We start from the raw sequence: 18,185 nt of genomic DNA, 5'->3' as shown, positions 1-18,185 counted from the left end.
AGGGCTGCCAAAACAAATACCACAGACTGGGACGTAAACATAGAAATTTATTTTCTCGCAGTTTTGGAGGCTGGTGGTCTGAGATCAGTGTGTGGGCAGGGCTGGTTTCTTCTGAGGCTTCACTCCTTGGCTTGTAAATGGCCATCTTCTCCATGCATCTTCACATGGTCTTTCCCTTGTTCATCTCTTTTGAGTCAGCTCTTTTCACAAGGACACCAATCAGATTGGATTAGGACACACCCATATGACTGATTTGTACCTTAAGTACCTCTTTAAATGTCCTATCTCCGAATACAGGCATATTCTGAAGTACTAGGGTGTTAGGACTTAGACATATGAATTTGGCATGGGTAATAGAATTTAGCCCATAACAATAAATAATTTGTAGAACATGTGTTTTATTTTTATATTTGAATTTAATTTAAATGATATATCTTTATGAGAACCTCTCACATTTTAAGAACCACACTTATCTTTGTCCCATTTATGAGCAAAAAATTGTGACACTGTGGCTGTGGAACAGACAGCAAGCAGTTCACATATATATCAAGCTAGGGCTTCCATCTGTTTACCACCATCCTCTATCCAGCTGACCTCCAGCAGAGGGAGATCTCCAATCTCCTCACATCAGTGCTGCTGAATTCATCTTTCTAAAGGACAGCTCATCATGTCTCTTTCACTACTGTGGGCATTTTAAGGGAAGGGATTGTGTTGGATTTACCTATAAACCTTAGGAGCCTAGCTCATTGCCTGGTGAAGAGCAGATACTCAGTAAATGTTTATGGAAATGAAAGTGAGATGCAAATACATACTGCTGGTGCTGTTTCAGTTCATAATTTTCATAATAAATGATCTCAAAATGTAGTCATTCAAAGCAGTAACTATTTTCTTATTCACTGCTTCTGTGGGTCAGAAATTTCAGCGAGGCACAATCAAGATGGTTTATATTTGCCGTACGTATCCAGAGCCATGGCTGAAAAGAGTTGAAAGCTTGGAATGACTTGATGGCTGAAATTTTTTCACTCACATACCTTGCACCTGGTCAAGGCTGCCTCAGCAATACCAACTGAAGCACCTATGTGCAGGCTTTCTATGCGACAGTCCCCACAGCTGCAGGGTCCTTAGACTTCTTTGCTGCTGGCTTATGACTCCAACCATGACTATTTCAATGAACAGGGCAGAAGCTGCGTAACATTTTATTACCCAGCCTCAGATATAACACAGCCTAATAACCTGTTGCATAGGCTATTACAGCATATTGTACTGACCAAGGTTTCACAGGATTGCCCAAATCCAAGAAGAAAAGAATTAGATTCCTTCACTTATTGAGGAAGTAGTACTCATACATGTTATAAAAAAAGTATAGGATGGGAGTTATTGTTGTGGTTGTCTTTGGAGAATAAGAGCTGCCATTAACAAAAATCAACCCAATCAACAGATATTATACAGAATAATTTTTGGTCATGAAGTGTCAAAGAGGCTTGAGGATGAATACTATTATCCGTGTGATGTCAATAGAGAAATGGTTAAATAAACCATCTCCTTGATCTTATCCAGCCATTGAAAAGTTATTTACAATGATGTGTAATAACATGGAAATGTCAGTTACATTACTGGTTAAGCTAAATTAGAGGAAGCAGCTTGATGTATGGCCACAATCAGGCTTCCTATTAATTCCCTTCCTAAATTAAACTCTTCCACTCAGAATTATAGGCCATCCTCTTCCAGCAGTCTTTCTTCACAGTGGAGCCAGCCTACATGCTTATGCAGGCAAACAGATCCCAGAGAAAGGCCACTGTGTGATGAGGTTTTTAAACTGTTGATTTCACCCGAATGGATATGTGGACCAGTGAGTGGAACAATGGATGGCAGATTCACAATCTCCACAATCACATACGTTACCCTTTCTGCCTCAGAGATAGAGTGATACTGGAAATGTTTCTCCTATGTTCTCCCCTGTCAGGAAGAACTTCCCTCTTAAGTGAAGTATGAGTGGTGTGAGTGTGTTCCTAAACTAATGTTTATGTAATAGGTGAAAAAGCATGTTACAAAAATATGGGATTTAACTGTATACACATATAGCACGCACACACTTAAACTTTACATATAGAAAAAAAGAGACTGAAAGAAGATATGCCAAAATAAGCATTACTTATCTTTTGGTTGTGGGATTACCTTTTTCTTTTCTCTATGTTTTACTATTTATCGAATTGTAATTAATATGAATTACCCTTTAAAGAAAAAACTGGGCTTACTAAAATTAAAAAAAATATTAAATTATCTATCGTATTATGATTCATAACAGAACAGTGGACACTTCCTAATATCTCTTTTGGAATAAGCCCTGCTATAGGATTACTACAAGATTTAGTAAAGCACTTTGAGAAGAAACATTCTAAGAACAAATTTCTCTTTCTAGAAACTGAAAAAAAAGTCAAATCTAAAACTTGACCAGTCCTTGAAGAAGTGAAAAAAGATGGTAATATAAACCAAAAATAAAATTTGAAGGCCCCTCCAATAATCTGAATGGACCTCTCCTCTCAGCCAAGGGCATTCCAAAATTAACCTGAATAACTTGTTCAGGTTAATAGAAGGAGGGGCGAACATTCCTCATTATACCTTCCTCCTGTTTGGAACTCAGGAATGTCTAACCAGCATTAACATCAACACAGATCTTGAGTCTGATCAGAAACATTTACAAGCTATTCTCTCTGAATTCTGTTACATGGAGGCTTCATCTGCATGATAAAACCTAGGTCTCTACAACCTTTTATTGTAACCCATACAGTTCTTTCCATTGATAATAACTCTTTCAACCAATTGCCAATCAGAAAATGTTTAAACCTACCTGTGAACCAGAGCTCTGCTCCTTTAAGTTATCCTGCCCTTCCACATCAAACCAATGTAAATCTTACTTGAATTTGATTGATGTCTCATGTCTCCCTAAAATGTATAAAACTAGGCTATGCACAAACCACCTTGGGCACATGTTCTCAGGATCTCCTGAGGGCTGTGTCATGGGCCATTGGTCATCATATTTGGCTTAGAATAAATCTCTTCAAATATTTTATAGAGTTTGACTCTTTTTGTCAACAGCAATAAAAATATCAGAATACAGAACTGGTAAAAATTCAGAGTTCTAAACATAAATGTATTTCAAATGTTATTTATTACTAGAAGGATTCTGGTAATATGGCAACATTAATTGTCTTTGGGTCATGGACTTATATGAGTGCCTCTTTTTCTCTTATTAACACTTTTCTGTATTTTTAGTCGTGGATATAAATTACTTTAATAATCTGAAAAAAGAGAGAGAGGGTGAGTTCAAGAGCTGGGGAGCCAGTGAGACTAATAGGTCAAATCAGGGTATTGACTTGGACTTGGGCTTGGGCGGCATAATTTTTGCTAGTAATGTAAGGACATTTCTTCCAAAAGAAAAGGGACATTGACATTTCTTCTTCAGCTTTGAGCTTTGTTCTGGCCTGGATTTTGGCTCAACCATCTAGAGCTTCTTGAAAGTGGATGACAGTCATTGTCCCCACAAAGGCATAAAGCAAGATTCACTAGCAGATGCCTGTGGAATGCAGACAGTGGGCCTGAGCAATGAATTCAGACTACTTGTGTTTTCTTTGGCATGAACAATGTTTTAAGAAAACTGGGAGACTTGGAATAAAAATCTAGAATTTTGACTTCTAAAAAACGTGAAAACATTTGGTGTTCATTCCAGTATGGACACCAGACACCAGAAGGGGGTTGTAGCTGCCCTTGGTCCCTGTTATTTCCCCAACACTAGTATAGCATTGTGGTTACAATTCATCATCACACCTCTACTGCTTCTTTGAATAGAAGAGAACGCCAGGTCACAAGGACCTAGTGTTTCAAGAAAAGTGTTTTCTTGAGGAAGAGGTGAGAAGTTAAGAAATGTTTGATATGCAAGCAATGGTCTGCTCATTCATTTAGGTCACCTGCCTGGGCTGGTAGTCCTTTGAAGTGGTGACCTTGCTGGGGACTTGGAAGAGTAATGCTGAGAGTCTCTCCGGGCGTCACAGAGTACAAAGGAAATGGATTTCACAGGCCAGGACCAGGCTGTGTGAGACTGAGGGGAGGGTGAAATTATAAGGATAACATGTACCCTCTGTCATCCTCCCAGAAGTTTTAAGGAGGTCTTTATCTTGGTAAAAATCTGAATCAGTCGGAGAGGCTTGGTGATGCGATGGCTTCCGTAACAGACCCCAAATCTCAGTGTCTTGAGGCAGTGGGTTTTATTTCTTCCTTACACTATATGCACATCCATTGTATGTGAGCCAGGAGCTCTGCTTCATGGCATTATCACTCCAGCACTTCAGCCGACAGAGTAGACGCCACCTGGAACATTGCCAGTAGCTGTAGTATAGGGAAAGAAAGCCGTGGCACACTGCTCACTGGCTCTTCAAACTTGTGCTCGGAAATAGCACACATTATTTCTGCTCACATTTTGTTGGACAAAGCAAGCCACATGACCATGCCTAACTACAAAGATTACACTTCTTATAATTAAATCATGCCCAAATGTCATAGTTGGAAATGTTTGGTAGATGGCTCTAAGGACTACAATGTAAACTTCTAGAATCTCTCTTAATTTATTGGTCCTATAGAAAGGTATTTGAATCAGTCTACCTTGAACTAGGCTCATGCTGACTTGACTGTTTATGTTAGCTGTATTAGGGTTCTCCAGAGAACAGAGTCAACAGAAGAGAGAGAGAGAGAGAGAGAGAGAGAGAGAGAGAGAGAGAGAATGTGTGTGTGTGCATAATATATATGACATAATACATCTATTTTTATATATATTCTATAGACATCACTAACCCAGCACACTTGACTGGTTTGCATTTTCCTAAGGGAATGCATCAGTATTGTTCCCTGAAAGATTTTAATGGTTACTCAAAGGTATTCAAACAGACATTCTAGTCTTTCAGGGGAATTTTAGCCACTGAAAAGTCACATCTCTTGTCAACAAGGTATACACTGCTTTTTATTTTTAAAGTACCTCCATATGATTTGTCTTTGTGGCGAAAGGGAGGTTATTTATTAAACATTTTTATACAGATATTTCCATGTTTGTATTGCCCCAAAATGTGACCTGCAGCTGGGAGTTGTCTGGTCTGACTGGACATTTATTTCCTTTTATCAAAGAGGGGTGATAAGAAATATTTCTGTATATTAATTAAATAGAAGACAGGCCGGGCGTGGTAGCTCACGCCTATAATCCCAGCACTGTGGGAAGCCTAGTTGGGCGGGTCACTTGAGGCCAGAAGTTTGAAACTAGTCTGGCCAACATGGAAAAACCCCATCTCTACTAGAAATACAAAAATTAGCCGGGTGCGGTGGTGCATGCCTGTAATTGTAGCTAGTAGAGGAGCTGAGGCACAAGAATCACTTGAACCCAGGAGGCAGAGGTTGCAGTGAGCCAAGGTGATACCCCTGCACTTCTGCATGACACAGTAAGACTGTCTCAAAAAAAGAAAAAAAGAAAAAAACACATTACTAAAGTCCACATGTTGGGGGAAATAAATTCGAGAAAAGCTCTATATTGTTAGTTAATGTGTGATTTGTAGTTTTTAAAAATTTTCATCAAGGAATGCAAAACCTTTTTGTGGGTCACTTCATGTTTTACTTAGCCTGTTAAATAGGAGAAATGAAAAATATTGTTGTAATTTCTTCCTTACAAATGTCTTCTCTTCTTGAATATGGAATCCATAGTGGCATAATTATTTGCTCTCTCCAAGTTAGGATCCCTGAAAGACCCAGGCTCAGGGCTTAGAAAAGCAAACTCCCAGCTCATTTGGTTGGTCATCTCATAATACATAAAGGGTCATATTCTGAATTGTACTTACTGGTGGATTTCTAATGACTGGTTTTGTGTAAGTGTAAACTGTCTGGATTGAGAGCAGAAATAAAGGTGGCCTCAACAAAAGAGAGTAGAATCAACTGTCTCTTTGAGAAAATAAAATATAACCCCTGAGGGCCAACAAACTGTCTTCCAAATGTCCTTATTCCAGGAGCTTGGCTGTTCTGAGCCTTGCCTTCTGTAGGGCCATCCCTTCAGTGGCCTTTATGCAGGACAACTGGCACTTTATTCTCCCCCAGAGAAAAGCAATTCCATTCTCCCCAGGTGGCAGGAGCCTTCATTTCTTCTTGTACCAGTACGTGCCTTCTTTTCATTTAAGGATCCCTGAAGGGTTTTGCAAAGAATGAAGAAATACTCGTAGATAACAGAAAGCATGTTATCCCATTTTACAGATAGAGAAGCCAAGAAAGAAAGACTTAAAAAGCAAATGAACAAAAAGCCATTTTTCAAGTATAGCAAGTGATATTTTCAGGCAGAAGACAGAAATCATGGCTGTAGTTCTAATGGAGTGATCAGATTAAATTACTACTCATAGGCACATTTTATTGGCGTCTTCAAAATTAGACCTGCAATTAAAACATAATTATACTTTGCTCTTTAGTGGTGCCTTTCACCCAGGGAACAGAAAGTACTTTACAAACATTAATTAAGCGGCACAACACCCTATGAGGAAGGTAGGAATTATCCTGCTCTTAGATATGGTTTCATTGAAACTGAAGAATTTAGTAATTTATCTATGATCGCCATGGGAGGTGTCATTCAGTATTCCATAGGGCTGAAGTCTTTCTGTGGTCTTATCCTTCACTTGGAGTCTTTTAAATGCCATGATAACCTTTTATGAAAAGTATTTTCAACAACTTGTTGTTTTCAGCATTTTGTGTTTTTAAAGTTTTTTATCTGTGTTTTTGTGAATACTTTTCATTATATATTTATTATAAATTTTAAGTCAGAGATTAAACATAGGGAACTTTTTGGTATTTTTATTCATTACACTGCTCTAAATATCTAAGATCTCAATGTTATCTTTTATTAAATTTTTTATTAAACTATATTAAAGTAACAGAAAAAGTACACAAATCATAAATATAAAGCGTGATACATACTCACAAAGTGAACACTCCTATGTCCCAGCACAGAGCATTACAAGCACCCAGAACCCTTTCATCCTGTGTCCTCACTTCCAGTCACTGCCCTCTCAAAGGTAACCACTAGCCTGCATTCTAGCAGCATAGATTAGTTTTGCCCATTTTTTAACTTTAGGTACGTGGAATTCCACTATACATGATGGTTTTTGTCTCTTTTCTTTCATTGAGCATTATATTTGTGAGATTCATCCATGTTGTTGTCTGCAATTATACTAAGTTCATTCTCATTGCTATAGAGTAGTCAACTGCTTAAATACTCCACAACTTCTTTCTTCTACTGTTGATGAACAACTGGGTTATTTCCAATTTGGGGCAATTTAAGTATCATTTTTAATGGTGTATTTTTGCACACACTCTTCATCAATTAGGTTGAAATAAATCAAGGTTATTCTTTTCACATGCATTATCATTAAAATGAATGTCTCAATTGATCATTGAGAAAAATGAATGATGTGTAATAAGGGGTTGCTAGATATCAACTATGCTTCTAATAAAGAGGATTGAGAGTCTTATAAGAAGCTGTTTCCCAATTGCAGGTTTGGGAAGAATCCTAACATTTTTCTCAAAACCTGAAAATATCATCTGACTTTATTGGTTGGTTAAATTCACAAGAGGCAGCTCTGAGAAGTGGGAAGAGCACAGGTGCCAGGTAGGCCTGGGTATGAATTCCAGTCCAACACCTGCTAACCATGTGACCTTGGCCAACTCAGTCTTACCCAACTCCACTTTTCACAACCTGATATCAGATGTTCTGTAGGGTTGTTGAAAGACATAAAATTAAATACATAGCCCTAAATAGGAACTCAGTACATAGCATATATTATGAGATATTTTCTGACCCAGTTTAAATCCTACTGGATTGTAGTTTGGATTATTAAGAATATTTATTTGAAAATTTCAATGAATATTTGTACAGTAAGTGCAGAAATATTTATATTCTAAGAGACCCCCAACAGTAAAGGGACCTCCAATATTGTTTCTTTATTTCTTTTTGAGATATATTAATGATGAGTATATAGTGGTCAATTAATTCAATCTTGGCATCTCTGAAAGATTTTATAATAGATGGAATAAAAAAGCAGATCAAATATCATTACAGACATGCTCCTTAAACCGCTTGACTTAATGTATGGTTTAGCTTAGAAAATTGTTGGTTTTTAAGGCTCAGAATTCTGTGGAAGTCGAAGCTTGGGCAGGAAATTGCTGTGAGACCATGCATTTATTGGATGCTACATCAAGAGCTTCATCTTAAATGGTATTTTAGAGACGATAATGATTGGAGTGAACTGAATAGGAGAGGTGGATATTCTTTTGCTTGGTTCTCATAGGGCTACTTACCAATTAACTACATTTCTCATATTCCTGAATTGACATTAGAAAGTCATTTGTCTAAATCCATTATCCCTTTGTCACCACCTTTTCCTATTCTGTCTTCGCCTATCTCAGGAAATGGTACACAATTGCTCAGGCTAGTGAGCAACACTCAAGCCTGAGTGTTCTTGACTCTTTATTTTCCTCACACCCAATCTATCCAAAAATTCCTGCCAATGCTGTCTCCTAAACGTTTTGTGAATCCACCTGCTTCTCTCCATCCCATTGCCACTATCATACTTGGGTCCACCAATATCGTCCACCTGGATCACTTCAGGAGCCTTTGACCTGATCTCCTAGCATCTGTTTCTGCCCTTTTACCATTCTACCAGTGTGTTGCAGTGAGAAGTAATCTTCTAAAACAACAAATCAGATCTATTTTGTTTCTGCTTAAAACCCTTTAATGGTTTCACATTGAATTTGAGGTGAAGTCTATAATCCTTAACTGAGCCTTAAAAATGACCCTTTTCTCTTTTGCTTCTCTGCCTTAATGATTTCATGCTTTAGCCACCCAGACCTCCTTTCTGGTCCTTGAATACATATGTCTTTTTTCACATGCTTTTCTCTTTACCTTCTCTTCCCTAGCAAACTTCTTCTAATTCTTCAAGTCTCAAGTTTAACATATTGCTTCAGGAAAACATGATCTCGTGAGTTCATGCGTTGAATAGGGTTTCTCTACTGTATCCTCTCACAGCATCGTCTACTTGTGTTTATAATATTGTTCATACTTCACATTTTACATTTAATGATTACTTTCCCTAATAGTCTGTAAGCTTTATGGGAGCAGTGGTTTTGTCTATTTTGTTTATTTATATATGTCTATTGCTAAGTGATCAATAAATATTATTGACTGAATCATGTATTTCTATAGGATAGGATTAAATTGTTAACATATCTCCAAAAGAAACTGGACAAATTTTATCTCTTGAGAAATGCTATAATGGTGTTTTAAAATAGTGAAGTCAGTGAAGGAAATTATATGTTGTTTGTGAAACTAAGGATGGCAAGCCACTCAAAAGAGACTGTAAAAGTTTCATATTGATACTTATTTATACCATTTTTCTTGATTTATTTTATCAATAAATAGAGCTTAACTTAACAATATAATTTAAGCAAAAGCAACAACAAAATACAAAGTATATGGTCTTTGATAACTCAGTAATGACATGCAGCAGAAAAATATACCCAAAGGATCTCCTTTTCCAGACTACCTATTCTAACCTCATAGTGGCTTTTCTTCTTTATATATTGAGCATCTGCAGATGAGAGATGATGCCTCTTTCGCCCCTCTGCTGCATCAGCTGTGTGCAATATTTGTTCCTTATAGTAGTGCACAGGAATCACTTCATTTAGAATCTCCTGGGGTTTTGAGTACAAGTGCAGATTCCTGCTCCCATCAAGCATTTAGTGAATTAAAATCTCCCAGGGATGAGGACTAGTGAACCATGTTTTTAAGAAGAACCCAACATTTTAAAATTGTCGACTTAGTGCTTAATCATTACAGCTATAGGAACTGACAACAGGCAAAATGATTTTAACTTTGGTGAATACAGAATTACAGTTTTTTCATGCCTTCATCAGTAAGGTCACAGTGTCAGCCATAACCTTGAAATAAGCCTGAATCTCTAGCATGGTAGGAGTCATAGAAATAATGCTGAAAGGACCTCAGAAGATCATTTGGTTAAGCTTTGAGCTTCAGACATATTTACACCCAAACCACAAATGATTGTTAATGGTCTGTTTCCTTACTGGAGATGTTTAAGGACAGAGAACCCATTAATATATCTGGGTTTTATCACTGAGACAGTCAGCTAATCCCTAGGTGATCTTCTTTCAAGTCAACTAAAACCTTTGGGCTTTATGTTGGATTTCTTTTCTTTTCTTTTCTTTTTTTTTTTGGTTGGTACTTAGTAAATATGGAGAACAACTAACATAATCATGATCTAAAAATACTTATACATAGACATCTTTTCCTCCCTCAGGACCGATGCCAAATGGTACTTCCTATCTCAGACTCGTTGAATTGGAGGAAACCTTAGACGCTACTTAAGTTGAACTTTCTCATTTTGCAGACAACTAAACAAATGCACAGATTAGCATCATTCAGTTATAAATCTGATAGGTTTGTAGGCATATTTCAACACCCCAAATTAATTTTTATCCTGGGTTATATTTTTCCCATGGTGCAGTTGGAAAGCATCTGGTTCAAATTCTTCTTTATCACTTACTGCCAGTATGAGTTCAGCACATGATTGGACACACCTGAGCTTCATTTTGTCATATGGCAGATAAAGAAGATAAAACCTACTGGGTACAATTGTATTGAGAATAAAATGAGATCTAGCACAGTTCCCAGAACATAATAGGTGCTCAGTTGAAAAATACATGTGTTTGTTATTGGTACAATTTTTTGGAAGGCAGTTTGGCAACATATATCAAAATGTAAGATATGCATTCCCTGTGACTTGGCAATTTCACTTATTGTAAACTAGGTTCTATATGCAAAGTTCAGAACCCTCCTATAGAGTAGCTCACTGTTAGTTACACGTGGGACAGAACTTATTTACTCAAGGAAGAACAGAAAGTAAAGTCTTGATATAACCCAAATACTGTAGAACAGTGATACTGTCCTTTGACAACCTCTAGAGGAATTTAACTGCATCGAATTTAGTCATAAGAAGAAAAGTAGTAATGATAAATAATGAGAGGTAGGTAATAGTTTATTTAATGTGTATGATGGCCAGCTCTAAGCTTATTTACTTAATCTCTGCAATAACTGTTCAATGCAAGTATAATATTAAACATATTTCAGAGAGATAAAGCAACTTGTGCATCTTGTGGGGAATAGTGGAGTGGCAGGGATTGTCATAATTAGTGATTGAACAGATGTTGGTTTGATTCTGCAGCCAAGTGCTCAAATCTGTAACTCAATTCTGTGGAGATTTAAAATAAGTATGTTTGTGCCAAGGCCTGATCCCAGACTTTCTGAGCTAAAAACATGAAAGACAAGCAGGGTTGAAAACAACTGTCATAACCATTAGCTTCCTGTCTCTGTGTGCCCTTACTGTGGTCTACTTATTAAAAAGATACAGTCAGCCCTCCACATTCATATGTTCTTTACCCATCAAGTCAACTAATTGCAGATTGAAAATATTTGAAAAAAAGATTCCACAAAGTTCCAAAGAGCAAAACTTGAATTTGCTACGTGCCATCTACTATATTGAATCCACAAAAATGAGGTGATGTATAGACATTGTATAAGGCATTATCAGTCATCTAGAGATGATTTAAAGTGTGTGGAAGGGCCAGACATGGTGGCTCACTTCTGTAATCCTAGCACTTTGGGAGGCTGAGGTGGGTGGATCATGTGAGGTCCAAAGTTTCAGACCAGCCTGGCCAACATGGCAAAACCCTATCTCTACTAAAAATACAAAAATTAGCCTGGTGTAGGTGGTGCATGTCTGTAATCCCAGCTGCTCAGGGAGCTGAGGCATGAGAATCGCTTGAACCTGAGAGGCAGAGGTTGCAGTGAGCCAAGATTGTACCACTGCACTCCAGCCTCAGTGACAGAGCAAGGTTCTGTTTCAATAAATAAATAAATAAAGTATATGGAAAGATGTGCATAGGTTATATGCAAATGCTATGCCATTTTATAGAATGGACTTGAGCATCCATGGGTTTTGGTGTCTGACAGGGGTCTTGGAACCAGTCCCCCACGAATAGCAAGACAGTAGTGTACACTACTGTACACATGATGACCATCAATTGTTCTTGGTCTATTTTCACCCATCAAACTCTTCATACAGCATCTTCAAATTGCCTCAGAGAGTGAGGTCCCCATGTGAAAGACCTTGATGAAGAAAACTAATTAAGTACAGATGCACTTGAATATTTGTTTTACTTACTAATGATTGGGTGTAGGTTTTCTTCTTTCCCCTCTTCAAGAAAGTTGGGGTTTTGAGGCAGCCACAGACTGCAATATAAACGAGGAAGAAGGGAGGGAAAATCTTGGAAAACTCCAAGGCCTGACATTTCCCAGACATGCCATAATTTGCTTTTGACCTTGCTCCAAAAGGCGTGGTTTCCATAACAGAATGTGTGTAATGTAATGTGACCCTACTGGAGCAGTTCTGCGTTAGGCTTCAGCCTTTCCTTTCTTGCAGCCTGGGACTGCATTTGTTGGTTCTACCTTGCTAACTGCTAAGAGAGGAACTGGTGCCTCGGCCCTGCAGTCTCTGCATACTACCCGTCTTCATGGCAGCTCCAAGTTTCAATGCCACTTCCTTCTCTACCAGTATCATAGATTGGGTGGAAGTAATGGGTGCCCCACGTTATATGTGTAGTTTACAAATGTTCATGAATTATTTCCTTCTCCTTCTAACCAGTTCTGCCTGGTAAAGAATCAGGGACCTAGAATAGTTTTTCTTTACATTTGGTAGCAGAAAAGATTGAGCAAGATTTGGGAGGTGAAGGAATCACCCAAAGCAGCATGGAGATGCCCACAGAGCTAGACAGAACTCAACTCTCAGCAGTTCCAATCTATCAGGCATGATTACCTCCCCATTTGCCTTACAGGCGGTCTCACTCCACATGAATCTTCTGACCCGAGCTTCCCTCCTGAAACAGACAACAAGGTTGGAAGAGGGGTCAGCTGTCTGAGTGACTTGGCAGTGCCTTTCATTAGGACTGCTTCTTTCTCCATAATGATGAAATTTAATCTCACAGTTTAAATGCTTGTTCCAAAATATTTCGAAATGTGAAATACATACGAGCCAAATGACAAAAATGTTTTTTTAAAAAACAAAAACATGGGCTTCTTGTCACCCACCACACTAGCTGTTTCAATGTCTGTTCAGTCAGTACATTATTCTTTCTGATCTTCATTTCTGATGATATCCAGATGGTCTAAAAGTCAATCTTTTCTGTGAGAGAGAAATTCTCTGTGAAGTTGAAAGTGAGTAGCCGTCATGTTCAGATGGTGTGGATGGGAATTAAGTGGAATGACATAAGGGTTGTCTGTATTCAATTAATAGTAATTGATATTTAAAAAATTACAGTGACTATATATTCACCTTGGAGTTAGACTTTATCATTAATGTTCTTAACTCTTAAATGGAAACTATATCTTTCTCCTTAAATTATAAGATACTTGTAAAAGCCAAAATAGCTGATGTTAACGTTTCTTCCTATTTCCCGTAAATCTTCTGGAATTAAAATATTGTTTTGATGGGTTTGAAGACATTCTGTAGGAAGCCTACGACAGGTGGATTCTGAGGGCTTGAAGTGGGTCATGTTGTCAATTATGGTGTTTAAGGTTTATTCTCTTTCCTTTTAAATGTAACCTTAAAATGGCTAATTAATAATAACTTATAACGATAATATGATTTTTGTTTGTCATCATCACTTATACTTTTAAAAGAAAATAATGATTTTCATTTTTAAAATGAAAATATCAATGTTAGCCTCTATCGATTCAGTGTCTACCCAGTGCTAAGCACTATGATAGACACTTTCATGTATTATTTCATTTAGTTCTTTTTAGAACCTATAAGATGGAACATAATTATCCATATTCTATAGATGCAGAAATAGAGCCTGAGAGAGTTTCAGTAATTTCCCTAAAGCTACACAAATTGTGAGGATGAAAACCCAGAAAAGTTGGACTCCAAATCCTGGCTCTTTCCACTTTGTTGCATAGTTTACCAGATTAAAAAACCTCCATAGACTATGTTCATATGGAGCGAATGAAAGGTAAGAAGCTTTCTCACACCAGTTGCTCGTTTACTGCTAGAATCCAAAGGGAAATAGGTGATGCTTCACTTTCCCTTCCGATACACAGATATGTTAACACCATGTTCTAGAGTGGGAATCCCCAACCCCGAGCCATGGACCAGTCCTTGACCTGTTACAGTAGGAGGTGAGGAGCAGGCAAGCCAGCATTCCCACCTGAGCTCCGTCTCCTGTCAGATCAGTGGCAGCATTAGATTCTCACAGGACTGTGAACCCTATTGGGAACTGCACATGCGAGGGATCTAGGTTGTGCACTCCTTATGAGAATCTAATGCCTGTTGATCTGTCACTGTCTCCCATCACCTCCAGATGGGACCGCCTAGTTGCAGGAAAACAACCTCAGGACTCTTACTGATTCTACATTATGGTGAGTTGTATAATTATTTCATTATATGTTGCAATATAATAATAGTAGAAATAAAGTGCACAGTAATTGTAGTGCATTTGAATCATCCTGAAACCAACTCCCCATCCCCAACCCCACGGAAAAATTGTCTTCCATGAAACGGGTCCCTGGTGCCAAAAAATGTTGGGGACCACTGTTCTAGAGAACAAGTGTTAAATAAAATTATAGGGTGCCTTTTTTTTTTTTTGGACTGAGCTCCTGTACCATACCCCAACAGACCAAACCAAAATGGAGTCACTCATGCTAAGTGGCATATGACTAAACTGAAATTTCAAGGAAGCAGGAAAATCCTTCAACAGACTAGTTTTTTTGTAAAAACAGGAGATTCACAGCAAACAATTGGAAAGGGCAGTTAACCTGAGTCGGCAGAGTATGGATGTCCTCTCTCCTTAACCTTTACAAGAAACTAACCTGGTCTTAACCAATCCGCCTTTAGTATTATTCTATTTCCTTGTCCCTGCTTAAGCTGCCTTATAAAAACCAACTGTTCTGCCATGCTTATTGGAGCACTGACTTTTTTATGGATGAAGTGTTGCTCAATTCATTAATCATTAATACAAACCAATTAGATCTTTAATCTCTGTTGAAATTTTGTCTTGATATAGGTTAGTAGTTGTTGATTTTCTCAGTGGCTAGGGTGTGGGAGAGAACCTTACATAATTGTCTATTGTATGGCAATTTCAGAAACGGAATTTCACAAATGCATTTAGTTATAAAAATTGTAATATGAGGATTTGAAAAATACTCTAGGGGGAAGAAAACTGCAAAATGGATGCTGTCATAGAAGAACAGACTATGAATGTCTCTAAAGACCTAAAAACTCGCACTTTGCCTTTTCTGTCTTCCCTACTCGGTCTCTCCCCTTTTCTCCCTCTCTCCCATGCTTCTGTTTTTATTCTCACTCCATCTCTATAGCTTTCTCATTATAAATAATTTTCTTTTCTAACTCACCAGAAGGATTTAACACACTCCACCAGTATGAGAACTCATGACTGCAGTAAAAGGAGGTGGCCTTGGGCAGGAATACAGAGTTTGTAGTTGCTTCCTAGATCCTTCCTGCGATCCCCACAGTGTGGTCTATGAACCAGCAGCATTTGTCATTACCTGGAAGCCAGTTAAAAATGCAGAATCTCAGACCTCATCTTAGACCTGAAAAATCAGAACTTGCCTTTTCACAAGACCCTGAAGGAATGTACATGCATATTAAGTTTGAGAAGCACCGCCCTAGGTGAGACTAATGGGGTCTTTCCCTCTAGAGAAGAATCACTACTTTAAAGGGAGAAGGGATTTGTCTAATGACATTGGTTTCAGATCCTTCTGTAGTTAGCTATGGTTAGGACTGGGGCTGGTCTGTGGGTGGGGAGACATGTGTTACTGCAGGTTATAGAACAGGACTGACAGTACACAGGTAAAGCGTCTGATGGGGATTCTGGTTACCATTTCACTACCACCACTGATAGGATTTCTATAAAGCAGGTCCTTTGGGGCCTGGGCTTTTGTAGCAGTCATGTGCTCAATTCTCCATCAATAGATACACACACATACACATGCACATATACATGTATCACATATACATGCTCCTGCCCATGTCAAAAATAGCATGTGTGCTCCTAAGGGAAAAGGAAGAGAGAAATCAAAATCCATTATGTATCTGCTACAAGCCAAGCATAGCAGTAGGTGCTTTCACTATAAAACTAGAGAGAAAATATAAGGTTATTGTGAGCATGCACTCAATTACTAGCCAAACTTCATTAAGCAGAACCTCTGCATATTTAATAGATCTTCAACTGGTATTTTTAATGATAACCTCATTAAATGATTAAATTAAATGATGAGATCCTAAAAATCTAAGTCATAAAAAAGTAATTAAATTATATTAATTAGAACATTCATGTTTGTAATATCATCTTAAAAGTCAGTTTCCAAGCAACTTCAAATGCAAAAAATATTCTAGCCTAAACATTATACATTTAACCCCAGCGTTAGTGGCTTGAAAGGGACCCTCTTTCCCAAGAGTGGTTTTCTGGAGTTGGCGACAGTGCTCTGAGTACTGTAATTTAAACAGTTGTTCCTTTACCAATCTCTGGGAAGCCTGTCTTTTACAGTATTTCTTTCTTACATAACAAGTAAAAGTTTCCCAGTACTTACCCTCTACAAGAACCAGTATTCCTAGCATGGGATTGAGTAATTCTCATATTCTAATCCTTTTACTGCTCTGACTGGCTGGGTGATTTGGGGATGTCACTGAATCCCTTTGGGTCTCAATTTTGCCCTCTGTGAAATGTTAAAGCGGTGGGTTTGACTGGCTCTAAGTTCCCTTTCATCTCATACATATATTCTGGAGTATACGAACAGGATATTATAAAATAGAATATGTCAGAGATTTAAATGGATTCGGCTGGGTCTTCCCACATGCTTCCAGCACTTCCATGCACCCAGAGTCTTCATATCCTAAAACACCCCTCCTCTTAGAGGCTTGGCCTGTGTTAGACATCAGCTTAGCTACTGAACAGGAGCAAAGCAGCCTCCTGGTGGCGAGGTACTCATGAGTGATCACTGAACAAAGAATCTTGTTTTCCTGATGACACCATGGCTTCATACATAGATTTGTGTGTCTATAGTCAATTAATAGGTGGCACATTCAACATGTATTTTTGTTTTTAGAATGTTTACCATATATTCAGGATACAGTATGTTCTAATTATTTGAAACTTATAAACCCATTGATGGTATAAGAGCGTAACTCTCTGCCGTACCAAATTTTTGATTGGCAACACAAGCAAGAGAAAGAACATAAGCTTTGAAGTTAGAGGGATGTGTGTTTAGATAAAGCCCCTTACTAGGTGGGCAGCTCTGGTCATGACAATTAAATTCTCTGAAACTCAAATTCCCAGTCTCTTAAGTAGGGGTAATGATACCTACTTTGTAGAGTTATGATAAGGATTCAGCATAATGTGTACAATGCTCCTGTCATGTAGATGCTCAATAAATGTCCGCTATTGTTTGCAACTAGAACCATGGTTCTCAAGGGCGAGTTTGTGAGCCAGTGTGATCTTTGACATCATTTTCACCATTCCAATAGTGTAAAATATTTGCAGGGTATGTAGTTTTTCAGAAATTTAAATTAGTATCATGTTTCTTTTTACAAATTGATATTGAGAGTAGCAATTATTGTTTTTAACTTATTTAGCAAAAAAAGAGGTAGTTTTAAGGCAGCTACCCACATTTTGCTTGTCTAATTTGTCTGATCTATGAATCCAAAATCATCACTCATTGAATTAAGACATCTTAATCATAGTGAATATTAAGATCTTCTGAATCAGATGATTTTCACAATTGAATCATTTTAATGAGGGCAATAGAATTCCCTAGCTACTTCATGCTACAGCCAGTTACCATCTCCTGGTTTCCTGTTACACCTATCATCAGGATAACAGTTCACACTCGTGTGTGTGTGTGTTAGCACCAGTGCTCAGTGTAGCCTCAGGTTCTTGTATCTTTTCAAAAATATTTTGGGGTCAGACACAACAATGCAAAGAAGGCAGATACTGTTGTGATAGAGTCTGGACCCTGCAATCAAACTGCC

This window comes from Mandrillus leucophaeus, unplaced genomic scaffold (genome assembly GCF_000951045.1).
Source record: "Mandrillus leucophaeus isolate KB7577 unplaced genomic scaffold, Mleu.le_1.0 Scaffold764, whole genome shotgun sequence".
NCBI classification, from domain to species: Eukaryota; Metazoa; Chordata; class Mammalia; order Primates; family Cercopithecidae; genus Mandrillus; species Mandrillus leucophaeus.
This window is presented reverse-complemented; position numbering follows the sequence as displayed.